This window comes from Saccostrea cucullata, unplaced genomic scaffold, assembly GCF_032062105.1.
Source record: "Saccostrea cucullata isolate Sc308-1 unplaced genomic scaffold, CSIRO_AGI_Scuc_v1 ctg4811, whole genome shotgun sequence".
Taxonomy (NCBI): domain Eukaryota; kingdom Metazoa; phylum Mollusca; class Bivalvia; order Ostreida; family Ostreidae; genus Saccostrea; species Saccostrea cuccullata.
In genome coordinates, this window is record NW_026929978.1 from 13,287 (window position 1) to 28,493 (window position 15,207).

At 31.4% G+C, this 15,207-nt stretch overlaps 1 long non-coding RNA gene across 1 annotated transcript; it reads right to left on the reverse strand.

Moving 5' to 3' along the window:
- Positions 1 to 11,469: 11,469 nt before the first annotated feature.
- On the reverse strand, positions 11,470 to 12,832 carry LOC134282620 (uncharacterized). Its single transcript, XR_009995324.1, has 3 exons — positions 12,706 to 12,832; positions 11,972 to 12,013; positions 11,470 to 11,570 (listed from the first exon to the last, which is right to left on the reverse strand). It is a non-coding gene; the product is annotated as an uncharacterized LOC134282620 (long non-coding RNA).
- Between the last annotated feature and the right edge of the window lie 2,375 nt (positions 12,833 to 15,207).

The following is a 15,207-nucleotide window of genomic DNA, read 5'->3' on the forward strand; positions in this document are numbered from 1 at the left end:
TCATAATCATTAGTAGTTTTATTTAAAGTCTGTAGAAGAACCAAGACGTCCTCAGCACACAATCTGATAAAGTATAGTGAAACCACCATTCAGATCAAAATAAATTTTGGCATATTAAGAGTCATACACATATTATATAAATATCATATGTAATGAAATGTTTTGTTGTATGTTTGTGACGTCACCATGTAAAAATAACTTCAATATGTAGATCACTTGTGACAAATACTATTTGACTCAGTCGTACATGTACTCAAGCAACGAACCTCTGGAAAGTTAAACTTATATACTGGAAATTCCTTTGCAGTACTATGAAAAATATGGAGAGAACAAACTTTGTGCAAGATCAAAATCCACAAAACAATACAAAATAAGAGTGGTGCACACACGGACCTACAAAGCATCAGACCAGTTGTATTGGAGGAGTAAGCGTCTCCTGCTAACCGGTCACAACCGCCGTTTGCTCCTTGTCATGATCGGGAAATAATGGAAAAATCCATCGTCAATTCAGTGTATAAATAATGGACTGATAATTAGTATGAAAAACGTCAGTCAGCATTTGATTCAATGATAAATAGTATTTGCTGACAAGTTCATGGTATCGACCATTAGAATGACTGATTGATTGTATGTTGTTTAACATCCCTCTCGAAACTTTTTTCACTCTTATAGAGACGTCACCATATGCGGGTGAAGAGCTACCAATTTAGACCTATACTCGGCACTCAGGGCCATTGAGAGTGAGGGCTCTTGATCGTGCCAACGCTACATTGACACTGGACCTACACTTTTTTTTAGGTCATATCCGAAAGACCCGTGACTTTCACTTCTAGTGCCGAGCGCTTGGCGAAGGAACAGGAACTACCTATGTTTACGACTTAGGTATGACGCGGCGCCGCGAACGAGAATCGAACCTGGGCCTTCCGATCACGAAGCGAACTCTCTACCACCAGGCTACCGCGTGACCGGTATGTAGTGTGGAAAAGTTATGTTAGCTATATCAAACTATAGCTAATCATATAATTTTTCCAGTTATATTTGAAAATGTTAAAAATTAAGCACGGAGGAATACATATTTAGAAATAAATGTTTGTTTTTTCTTTTAAAGAAAGAAAAGGAAAGATTTTTTGAATCTTTTATTTTTATTTCGTCTTGAAGGTGTATTTTTTTTTTTTATTGGAAAAGAAGACGTTTATTCGTTTTAGAAAAAAAACTTCATGGTTCAGTAATTTAATACGCAGATTACTTACTTTACTGGAGTGGAATCAATGACCACAAGAGTAAAGCTGATGTGAATGAAGTATAATAAACAGCAGACGATGTGTACTGAAATGTAAAATTTTTTCTCATGTTAAATATATGAATTATTGATCTCGTTGATTTTTAAATACTTTGTTATTCTATTTATTTATGCACAATAATGTTTAAGGATTAACATTCTGTCCGCAAGGCTAATATTTTCAACATGTTGGAGAAAAAATTACCCAATCTTAATGTTTTCGCAAAAGTCATTTCTTATTTGTTGTCTTGTCTTTTCTTCTTCATTGACATCAACTGTTTGCCCTTCTAGATTTTAAAAAAAAGCAGAACATCATTAATTTTTAAAATTTACTTCGTGGTTTATTGTGTAAATAATATCCTCTCAGATTAGAAAAGGCAACGCATTATGTAAAGAAAACAAAAGTAATCAAGCTCAAAAGTCCACTTAAAACAAGATGTGTTTGTAAAACACTGATGGCCCCGTATGGCAACATAGTAAGGATTAAGCTTTTCTTAAATGCAAATTTAATTAATTGATACCAAAAGTAGGGTATTCTCACTGGAAAACAATTGTGAAATTTGAAAGTAAGCTAATGTTCAAGTTTTTTAATAAGTACAAAAATCTCCAAGGTCAAGGTCAAAAGGTCAATGTAATTAGTATCAAATGAAAGGTCTTGCCACATAAAATACTTATGTAGAGCATAAGTCATGGTCAACGTTCAATTTCTTAAAAAGTAGGTCAAACTCCAAAGTCAAGGTCAAAGGGTCAAAGCTGTTATTATCAAATGAAAGGTCTTGTCATTAGGATCAAATATGTAAAGTATGCAAGCACTATCCCTAACTCTTAAAAGTTATGGTAAATCTTTGCTTTTTTAAAGTAGGTCAATCTCAAAGGTCAAGGTCCAAGGGTCAAAGTTTTTGGTTCCAATGAAGGGTCTTCTCACAAGCATTACATATATGAAGCATAAAAGCCCTATCCTTTACCGTTCAAAAATTATGGCCAAGGTTAAAATTTTTTCACAAGTACGAAAATCTACAAGGTCAAGGTCAAAGGTCAAGGATTTTTGTATCCAGTGAAAGGTCTTTTAACAAACATTACATATGTGAAGTATAAATGTCCTGGTGTTCAATATCAAAAGATATGGCCAAAGTAAAATTTTAAAATTTTCATGTAAAAGTGGGTCAAACTCCAAGGTCAAGGTCAAAAGGTCAAACTTGGTATCCAAAGACAGGTCTTGTTACAAGAAATACACATATGAAATATGAAAGTCATAGCTCCACTAAATCAAAAGTTATGGGTAAGGTTAAATTTTTTGCGGACAAACAGACAAACAGAGAGACAGAGAGACAGACGGACGGACAGACAGACAGACGGACACGACAAAAACTATATGCCCCCGAAACTTCGTTTACGGGGGCATAAAAATAGAGCAAACAATGACCTAGTGATGATACATAATGTTTTTTTTTTTGTACATATTGTGGTCTGCGACAAAATGTACCTGTACCTACCCTCACTGAACATATTATCGTCCATCAGTACACATTGTCGCCGGCTAATAAAGTTACAAATGTGCATATTGTCCCACGCGATATTATATGCCTCACCCTCACTAGTACTTTACATATTGTCGCCTCTGAGATATTGTTGTTTATAGATAGTAGTAGTTTTGGGAATAAAATTGGTATGTGAGAGGCGGGATCAGGTACTCTGGAAGAGTAAACATCGTCTTTCCACAGGACACACTCGATGTTTGCACCTTAATTGGCATGATCGGGATCTAGAAAACTGACAAATTTGTAGAAAAATCGGTGTAAAAATTATGATTTTACAGTTTGAATGACTGTTAGAACAGAAAAATCCACAGGCATTTCGATATGAAATTAATGATCTTACAATTTTCTAGAAAAACTTCAGGCAAGATTTGCCTTTATAATAGATTTTATTTGCTAACGCGGTCAATGTATTGACAATCGGATCTGCAAAACTTTTACTTTATACGGGACTGTTGATACCGGTATTTATGCGTCAACAACTTGTACTCAGCAGGTTGCTGCGTTTTAAAAATAATTCATTCTTAGAACATGTTCTAACGTTTCGAATCAACAAGGGGACATTGTATACTGCTACATAAACAAGGGCTCCGCAAGTGGAGTATCCCCTCGCAAAAAAGCATATCAATTGTGATATGATTTATTACAGAGAAAAAAAATCTTCATGACCAGTTATTTATGTATATGTTATAGAGGTGTTTTATACTTACAGTTCTGATACAAGATGTGACAGGAGGACAGACGCTAGGTTAAGTGATCCCCAAGTAACGCTCTGCTCTGTGGGTAAAACAAATCTCTGCTTTCCTGTTTGCAAAATCAAACTTAAAGATAATAATAATGGTTTCTATATTCTGAAAAAAAAATCAATATTACAGGCATTTCCATTTTTTGATACATGTACATGCATTCCTTGTAATTTAATTTTTTCTCTCTCTCTCGATTTTTCAACTGATAAAAATCACATGATGTGAAAAAGTACAACTCCCTGCTCTACTTCTATCAGATATGAAAATAAATTATACATTTGCATTTGCGACATTCATTGTTCACATTAAGAAAGAAAACAATTGCAAATTGAAAGCTGTTAGTACATGTACTTTAAGTTTAGATAGGCAGCTTCAATATAAACCTTTTGACAACAAAAGCCTCTATAGAGTTTCATGAGAGTACTTTCATTATACATACACTAATTGTAATAAACCTTCTACATTATTTCTTTTCCTTCACATTAAAGCGTAGTAACAAAAAGAAGAAAATAGTGTTTTATCAGGACGTCATTAGATAATTAAAATATGTCCATAAACTAGTCGACTTACCAGATTTTACCATCAGGAAAACAGTTCACGGTTACTACGTCTTTATTTTTATTCTTGTAAATTTAAAATATGAGTCATTGCCTTGTGCAGTGAGGCTGAACACTGTTAATTTTAAAGGGCTTATGTTATCCGCACGGCTTTTAAATTCCCAAACTTTTTTTCATGCATTTAGTGAGATGAAATCGAAGGAATGCAATAATTAACATTGCTGTAAGATATACACACAAGTGGGTGCATCAATGATGTAGTGCATGAACGATAAAAAATAATGTATTATACATGTATAAGGTGACTTCTGATCTCTCTATTGATGTACTACATGTATACAAGGTGACCTATAATATTCCTTTTAATATGCTATATAAGGTGACCTCTGGTCTCCGTTTTGATATGCAATATTTGCTACACTGTAACAAATGGTTTCTACAGTGGTGGTATCTGGGTACAGATTTGGTCACTCTTGTCTCCCTTTTGTCACACCATACTTGATGTACTCTTATCTATGTTACAAGAACACATTGTTATATAATTCCATCTGCAAGAAATTGCACCGAAAAGATCACTTTTGAAGCCAAAGCAGGCTAATGAAAAAATTGATGTGTCCAGATAACAAGGGGTGTTCGCTTCTGTGCATCTAATCAAGGAATCACTGTCTAGTTTGGAGAGGGCATCAACAATAGTTGGAAACATGGGATAATTTGCATAACGGGTGAAGTCCGTTATGCTAAAATTATCCCATGTTTCCCACTATTGTTGATGTTCCTGGCATACTCTCCAAACTAGACAGTGATTCCTTATATTTCCATTTCATTGTGACATAAAATTGTAGACTTAGACATTTAAAATTTAGACTAATAGATTTAAATTACACGAGGACTTCCATGCCAATTTCAATCGTCCTCGCACACTGACGTCGAACACAAAGGCAGCCGCACGAGATTTATAAGCATATTTGGCCTCCTTAGCGTCAGACACAGAGACAGATGCGAACGAGATTTGCATGCGTATTAGGCCTCCTTAGCTGCTGACCTATCAACCTGCCTAATTTACATTCCGGCAGAGTTATCAAGATATAATCTCCCCCAACTTTCAAAAAGTTATCGCAGAGAAAAAAATTAGAAATGGGAATATTTTCATATCAATCGTATCATCTCGAGTCTTTTCGTCAGAGGTCGGAAAAACAACCTCGAATGTATTAACATCACCGGATGTTAAAAGTTATACATTTCCTGTGTATTCTAATATAGGATAGACGGAGTAAGAACTCCATTCTATTTTATGTTTTAGGTAATATCACTACATTGAAGTACAGATAAACTCCATATTCCACAGATAAAAGGTATCCGTGCATTCATTTCAAAGATCATGAAAAGAGGGGTTGTCATTGCGTCTATGTAATGAATTCGAGTTTGTTTTCCCGCTAGTTGGAAATTAAAGGCCAAAGAAAATGCAATTGATCCCATCTCTGTAATTCATAGGAAAGTTTTTTTAAAAGCTCTGTTTCAAAACATAGTCTTCATACTTAGTAATGTGATTTTCTACAGAGATCGAATCCTGTTTGGTATCAAACTTTGTTTTTCTTTGTTCTTATATTTGTAGCTGAATATGATCAGTTTCTTTGAAAAGAAAACAAAATTAGGTTATCACAACTAAATTTTGACTGAATCTTTTTTGCTTGAAGTTCTTAAACAGTGCTTTGCATTGTTTAAATGGATTTCTGGGAATGATTACTGTTTGTTTTCTCTACATTTAATTTAACACTACTGAATGAGCAATAAATACACTTTTTACGTTTTCGATGTAGCATAATTTTAAATCATCTTCAGGTTTGATTTTCGCTGATAAATTTAATTTCAATTGATTGACAATTTTGTCTTGTTATTTTCAACATTTTTAAATACATATTGATGGTGAAGCGTATTGTTTCTGTTTGAATAGGCTGCTGCTGTATGGCGTAATCGAAAAGTCCGTTTCAACTAGACAAAATTTATTAGAACATGTAAACAAGCATGGCGTAAATTGTTAGCATAAATTGAACATCGAACCCAATCAAATATTGTTACATCCCCTTTTCTTTAGTTAGAATAATATGGACATTGAATAAATTTATAAATGCTTAAAAATGACTAGAATAAATATATCTTAACTGGTATACTGAAGCAATGAAATAACAATATGACTAGAACTTGGACTATGGGTATTATATGGAAAATGGTAAAAAAAAAAAAAAACAACATCAAGGAAATGAATAAAGCGTTCCTAGCTACACTAACAAAATCATCTTGGCATCTACTCAAGTCAAAATGTCTATCAACAAATCATGATTTAACAAAATCATTGTATCTAACCGGCGGTTTCATTTCACGTCCAAAACGAATAACGGTGTTCTTAGGCGCAGTTCCTGGCTTTGGAACATCGGGTGCAACTACCTTGGCATTATTTGTCTCACATGGAAGATACATGGAATGTCTCTTGACACGGGCAACTCACGTGATTTACGCAAATGTTTTCTGTTTCTCGTATAGTTTGCTCCGGCCTCGGTCATTACCTTGTATGATTTCCTTTCCGGTATTGCTTCTGTAACCATTCCTTTCTCCCATGGTCTATTAGGGGTTTTGACTCGGACAGTCTCACCAACTGATTATTGCGATAAAGGGTGTGCAGATTTGTTTTAATACTCTGCTTGTTTTTGTTTGGCATAGTCAATCTTCTAATAAATTTTTGTAAAAGAGATTCAAACTCCAAAGTCTAAAGGTTAAATTTGGTGGTACCCAAAGAAAGGTTTTATCAAAAGCAACACCTGAGAGATATAAAAGTTTTTGCAAGGTTATAGTTTTTGCGGACAAACAGACAGCTAGACAGTCAGATGATTGGACTGAATAATATATACATGTATATATATATATATATATATATATATATATATATATATATATATATATATATATATATATATATATATATATATATATATATATATATATATATATATATATATATATATATATATATATATATATATATATATATATATATATATATATATATATATATATATATATATATATATATATATATATATATATATATATATATATATATATATATATATATATATATATATATATATATATATATATATATATATATATATATATATATATATATATATATATATATATATATATATATATATATATATATATATATATATATATATAAGAAAAAGAAAATGCAGTTTCCAAATTTCATATAACACAAGCGCTTTCTGGATTTCATAATCCGTCTTTAGGTGTACATATTTGAACTGATTGTTTTGCTTGGTAACGTTAATGGTGTCATAACGTCATTAGAGTCTTTGCAGGGAAGGAAGTAATCTATGACGTCATAGCAAGACTACGTTACGTCAAAGTAAGGAAAAATGAAATAGAATAATAATGGACAACAAATCATGCTTATCTTATATATATATATATATATATATATATATATATATATATATATATATATATATATATATATATATATATATATATATATATATATATATATATATATATATAAAGTACTAAAAAACCAAAAACACTGTATATACTGTGTATTCTCCATTCAAACAAACGAATGGCAGAGGTCTTTAAGGAACCCCCATTGGCTGCATACAGACGCCCAAGGAACCTGAAGGACATGGTAGTAAGAACCAGCCTGGACAACCCATTACCTAACGGGGGCTTTAAAACTTGCTCTGACAGAAGATGTCTTTTTTGTAAGCACAGTACTGACACGGACAGTTTTAGCAGCCCCGTTACAGGCCGCAGCTACAAAATACTAGGGAATTTGTCCTGTCATACTGACAACTGCATTTATCTCATCAGTTGCAAAGTTTGCTCCAAACAGTATATTTGTGAAACAGGAGATCTCCGCAGGAGAGTCAATAACCACCGTTCGACCATTAGGACCAAAAAACTCAATGAACCCGTTGGGGAACATTTCAACCTTGAGGGTCACAAATGGGAGGATATGACAGTAGTGGTGATTGACCATAACCCAAGATGGACAGATGCTCAGAGAAAAAGCAAAGAAATTCTGGATGCACAGATTGAAGTCATTCCGCCCTAATGGTATTAACAAACTAAATGACTTCACCCGAATGAACGTAAACTAGACCCAATTCCTGACGATACTAAACAAGATTATTCTCTCAATTTAGTGTAAACTCTACAGTCAATTTGCGTCACCAACTCTCGAACAACCCACATAGCTATGTATTGCTTTCGCCTTTGTTATTTATTTTTTCCCGGTATTAAGTCTTTAAATATTTCAAAATTTATAATGGATCATAATTCATATGTTTAAATATCCCTGCCATCTTATTTTTCTTTGATTATTCTTTATTAAGTAAAGTTACGCCATTTTGAGAGAATGAAACAATGTACGATTTACTGATTGTCGTAATTAATTAGCATAATTAATTCGTTCAATTATGTAAATCGCACTTCACCCGAGTATACCCGATAGACCGGACGCATTTCATAGCGGTCCGGATTTCTTTCTTTATTATTGTTCTTAAAAATTTCGAATTCAACATGTAATTTATTAAGTATGTAAATATCTAGTGTTTAGTAGCTTAGTAGTAGTGCTAGTTGTTTTTGTTTCTATTTTTCCTTTGTTCTTATGACTTTTTAACTTTTTTCTTTGTCCTGAGGAAGGGACAGGGCGTCCCGAAAATTTGACAATTTTTATTGTTCGTGTCGTTGGTCATTTTTAGTGCTTGTATATATATATATATATATATATATATATATATATATATATATATATATATATATATATATATATATATATATATATATATATATACTGTATAGGGGGAAAATAACTCGCGGTGTTTATATTCGCTATATTCACGGTGTTAATGAATCCGTGAATTCAAGAAACAGTGAATAAGTTTTCAATAGGTATACATAAGGGAGGAAACTTTTATCATATTCCAATACCGCGAATTCAAGAAACCGTGATTGTGTCAAAGAAGAGAAATATGAAAATATACAATGAAATATATATATATATATAAATATATATATAGTGTAAAAATTGGTGCGTACACATCTGAACACACACACACACAGCAGGTGTGCCACAGGGCTCTATTTTAGGTCCCCTGTATATATATCTATATATATATAAATGATTTACCATTATCTGTTGAACATTGTAATGTTGATATGTTTGCTGATGACACAACAATGCATTTTCATGGTAACAATATTTCACATATTGAAGCAACTCTCAATCATGACTTGTATCAAATACAAACCTGGTGTCAACAGAATCAGATGATTTTAAATACTGATAAAACAAAGTGTATGTTAATGGGAACACACCAAAAGAAATCAAAATTAGAAAACGTTAATCTTCAACTACAACTTTCTGGCCATCCCATTGAAAATGTTAGAACAGAGTAATTATTAGGTGTTCACATCGATCATACTCTTCAATATACTTCGCATGTAGATGCAGTTTGCAAAACCCTTACTTATAAATTATTTACCTTACGAAAAATTAAAAAGTTTCTACCATTGTATACTAGAAAGCTATTTTATAATGCATTTATTTTACCATCAATTTCATATTGCCTTTCTATCTGGGGTAACTCTCCTCAAACTCACATCGATAGAATATACAAACTTCAGAAACGAGCAGCTAGGATTATTTTAAATGAAAAATATGATGCACCTTCAATGCCATTGTTTAACATTTTAGGCTGGTTAACAATTTACAAACTTCTTTATTTACAGAAAAGCATTTTAATGTTCAAAATATTTCATCATATGTCTCCGGATTATATGCATGATTTTTTTTAATTTCAAAGTTCTGGATCATACACACTACGCTCAGAGACAAATTCAGAACTTCGTTTACCAAAATATAAAACAAATTTATCCAAAATTTTTTTACAATATTCAGGGATTATTATCTGGAATGAGTTGCCTATTAGTATTAGGAATTCCCAATCCCTTGCAATATTTAAAAGTAGTGTTGAAAATTTTTTACTTATGAAACGTACTGGTTCTACATGAAATTTATGTTTTCCTTTCTTTTCAATGAAATGCAAATATTTAATTTATTCTGTCGTAACAAAGTGTTTATATTTTATTGTTTCATGTTTGTAATTATTGTCTTTAATGTATAAAGCATTGTATATATGTTATAAAGAAGGCCCTGAGGAAGACTAGTGCTTGCACTAATCGGGTTACCTTCTATAAATCAAGTATTATATATATATATATATATATATATATATATATATATATATATATATATATATATATATATACATGTACCCCCGAACAATCGACTACCGGCGCATAAAAAATGCTCCTTCTGAGGCGAAATCTGGGAACTGTCTCTGATGTACTTCAAGTGTAAAGTTATTAAACTCTCCCATACATTTCATGTTAACATATATTTAATGACATATCTACTACACTGTATTTTTCATACTAAATGAAGTATCCAATTATTTATACACTGAATTGACAACGTGTCTTTCCATTATTTCCCTATCATTATAAATAGCATACTTTTGGTGTTACCGGTCGGTAAAGGGATGCTTACTCCTCCGTGGCACCTGATCCTACATTTTGTATTGTTTTATGGACTTATGATTTTGTTTGTTATCTAAGTTTATTTCAGTTACGGAGTAAATTCACATTCAATGATTTTTGCACCAGAAACATCAAGATTTAAAAAAAACCCAACAAAATCATGAATTTATTTTAAATAAAAAATACTTTTATGAAAAAAAGTTGAACGTTGAACAACCTAATTGATGTATGATTTCTACTATATACATGTACACTGCTTTTTGAGCAATAGTTTGTATAACACTTAAGTTACATTCTGTTACGGCATCACTTGATGCTTTAATGTTTATATTAACATATAATCATATAGCTATTTCAAGTTTTTACAAAGATTTTACAAGTTATAATCTGTAGATGGAAGATAACACAGCATTTAAATCAATGGGTAATTTCCCTGAAATGTATAAAACATAATGTTAAAAAGTGGAAAATCAATAGCTCTGCAATACCGTGTAGAAACGTTTACATTTAAGTATCACTTTCTTTTCTTGGCATTTCCATTTTGAACCTAATAAACAGTCTTAATATATGTTCAATCATTTTTTCACTCTTCTTTTTATTTATTGAATAGAAGTATTCCTTTTTCTGGTCTTTCGTTGTTTTCTTTTAAACAGTTAATATTTCCATCGTGACTTTACTTGGAATTAACTATGCAAAATGTTTTCATTGTCCCTATACCTGTTGTGTTACCCTGATCTTCTTTTTTGAAAAAGGAACATGACGACAAAGCCCACCAACACACCGACTGTTAAACCTGAGAAACTACACCCGACTGTAGCGAAAAGTACCATTTTGTCTTAAAAAAAATAAAGTTATATATTATAATTAATAAACGACTATAACTAAATACATCACTTAACTGTATATGTACGTTAACTGCAAAAATGTCTACAGGAAATTGTCTCAAAATTATTATCATTCCTTTACTGCACGTTTTTATAACAAATAGACTAATAGTTAATTAAGATCCAAATGTATATATTTGGATGTGATGATATTTATAGTGAAGCATATGGTATCATTTTGATTTAGACGTATCAGCTCTTTATCATGATCATGAATAGCGTTGGTTTCATTTAATGTCCTTAGATCTAGAAATAGGTTTAAGGAATTAATATATTTTATATCTAAATTCATTTGGAAATATAAAAATGTAAAATACATACATGTACCATGAAAAATATAACTTTGAATTACCTTTATAATTCTGTTTGTCTTGTTCAATTTGCTTTTGAATTCCTTTAAAAGAAAGACAATTTCAGTTTAAATACACGTATATTTACTATAATTTCATACCAGATCTCCCTATAGTTGCGCCCATCCCTTTTTAAACTACTCTACCCCAAAATCGTCCTCACCTCTAGATCCTCTCATGCTTTTCTTTTTTCAATAAGCCGTGGACACAGATTCTCTAAATAAGCTCGTTAATCATAAATTCAAAATTTATCAAATCAAAAGTCTAGAACCTTAAACCGTTTTCGTTATTTGATATTTGAATATTTGAATCAAAATTCTATAATTCCAAAAAAGAAGAGCTTAAACGTTTTTAAAGTTGAATTTAGATATTTGAAGTTAATTTTAAATAGGAAAAGAATTGAAATTAAACTGAACTGTAGATTCTTAAACGTTCACTTTCTGAACAGAAGATGGATTAGAAAATCCAACCTTTTAAACATCAACATTTTTGGGAAATTTAATTTTCTTAATATTATTTTTGTAAATAAAATCTTAAAATTTTACATTTCAAAAATTTGAAAAATTGAAGTTGTGTTTTTAAACTTGAATTTATGCAAAAGCCATTAAATTTTAGTATGCAAATCTAAATTTCAGTACATGTATAAGAAATACGGTTGATTTTTGATAATTAGAAATTTGATATTGTGTAGTAAAAAACTTTAAATCATGTTAAACATGTCTTCTATTTAACTTACCTCTATAGCATATTTTTTCCTTGATGTCATAAAGGTGACCCGATTTACAGGAGCATGTCTGGTTTAATGAACAAACTCCTCCATAAAAAGCACACTGTTCGTTAGATCTACATTGCTCACCATATTTATGACCTTTTAAAAAATAAGGGTATTGTTAACACTTTTTTTTCTGATTTCCATATTTATACTGACACGCAAAAGTAACGCAAGTAAAAAATTTTGTTACTTAAAATTATGAATATCTTCAATTTCGTAAACATCGGTAATCTAACGGTTGAACGATTTTCATACCATAACCGGAAGTCAAGTTTGAGTCTGCTTAACAGAAATAAAAAAAAATTGCATTCTTAACAAAACATTTGGCAATATTATGGAGTTTTAAGGGTTTTAACCCTTAATCATAAGTAATACAGCAATATTTCAAAAAATACACTCTTCTTTCGCTTCCCGTAACGATGCTAAGGCTTCTTGAAAATGGCTTTAAATGGCATTTCCATTGCTCTAGCTGAAAATTTTCAACGTAAAGGTGATGGAGAGCTGCTGGTGCAAATATTCACAACATTACGCCACAACAGGGTCTTGTGCATCATATTCATTAAGGACAGTCCTTGTACCGGAAGTCCAAGGGTGGCTACACTGCTCTAAGTTAGAGAAAATTCGACCTACTCATCTGAAAAACGGGCATTTAAAAATGGCAAAGAATAATTCCTTCGCTCAGATCTCGATATTGATGAACATACATATATTGTATCGTAGAAACTAAGCGGCAATTGTTGTTTAGGGCACTTGAACGTTTCACTTGAATGGCTGTGAGGGGGTGTTTTAACAGTCATATTTCACTTAGTGAAGTATCAGATAAACATTTAACATTTTTATCGAATCTCCGATGTTCTGAAAAGTTATATTAGCCTTACTGTATTCATTTTTGAAAATCATAAGATAAAAAAAATCAAACATTTGTAGATTATTGCTGCTGGTTGCGTTTCTTTTGCGAGTCAGTATAAAAAAAAACATTAAAATACCAGGTAGCTAATTGGCCTAATCACTCAACCGAGCACCAAGTACTGTGGCAATCAGAGATTGTGGTCAGCTCAATATTGAAACGTTTAAAATACAAAAATGATCGGGATCTACCCATAAAGGGAGAATGCTTAGAAAAAATCTCATTCTACATTTTTTAAATAAGTTGCATCTTTATGTGGCGGTTCACCCATAATTAAGAAAGAACTAAGATTATGACACAATGTTACCCCCCCCCCCCCTTCGGAGTGCTGATTTGAGCAAACTTGAATTTACACTACCAGAGGATGATTCCATATATAATTATCACCAATAATGGATCGCTGTTCTTGAGAAAATTTAAAAGATTTTTTTCTAAAAATTACTATGTAACACTTTTATACCCAATGTTAGCCCAATCTAATTCAGTTTTTTTTATGATTTTAACAAACTAGAAATACACTAGCAGAGAATGCTTCAATATAAATACCAATGAATCATGACTTTACAGTTCTCAAGAGGATGAATCTCAAAGATTTGTCTATATATCTCTAGGTAAAACTTTGATCATTCATTGTGACGCCCTTTCTTAGGGTGTCTTGATATGAACAAACATAAATCTACATAACTTAGAAAATTGTCTATATGCATGTAAATATAACCTATAATGGATTTGCTGTTCTTGAGGAAATAAGTTTTCAAAGATATTTATATACGTTCCGAAGTAAACGGATATCTTGGTCCTTCCTTTGAACAGAATTGAACCCTATTAAATACCCCCAAAAAATTCTTTTTTGAAACCGTAAATTAAATGGATTTTAGAAGAAGACAAATATATATATATATATATATATATATATATATATATATATATATATATATATATATATATATATATATATATATATATATATATATATAATGAAAAGCAAACCGGCAGACATGATGTAATCAGAAAAAAGCTCGCGTGAGCTAAAGAGGACAAAACAGTCAAATGAAAAGTAGGAATATTAAAAATGAGGTACTCTTACACAAATACAAGTGGGCTATCGTGTGCTATTATTAAATTTTTTACACTGTAGTACCAAAGTATTTTCCAAAAGGTTTATAATCAGTGAATTTCATCTTTCATTGTAAATTAGAGAAGAAAAGTACATGTATTTACTATTTTTTCGTAAATTGTACTTGACTATCGACTATTTCGGTTGTGATATATGAAAAAAATGTCCACATACCAGGAATGCAATCAGATAAATAGTTTATATATCCATCTGCACATCTGCAGCGATTGTTTGAGCATTTAAGACGATTTGGAAAGCATTGCTCGTCATAAATGCATATTTCTCCAAGTCTTGATTGTGTCTTCTCTACAAAATAATTTAAGGTATTAAGTAAAGACATTTCTGCAATATTGATCAATTTTTTCTTCTTGAAGGTTTATTAAATTAAAGAAATAGCAAAAACTGAAACAAAGTTTCTGACTATTTTACTGGAATTTTCAGG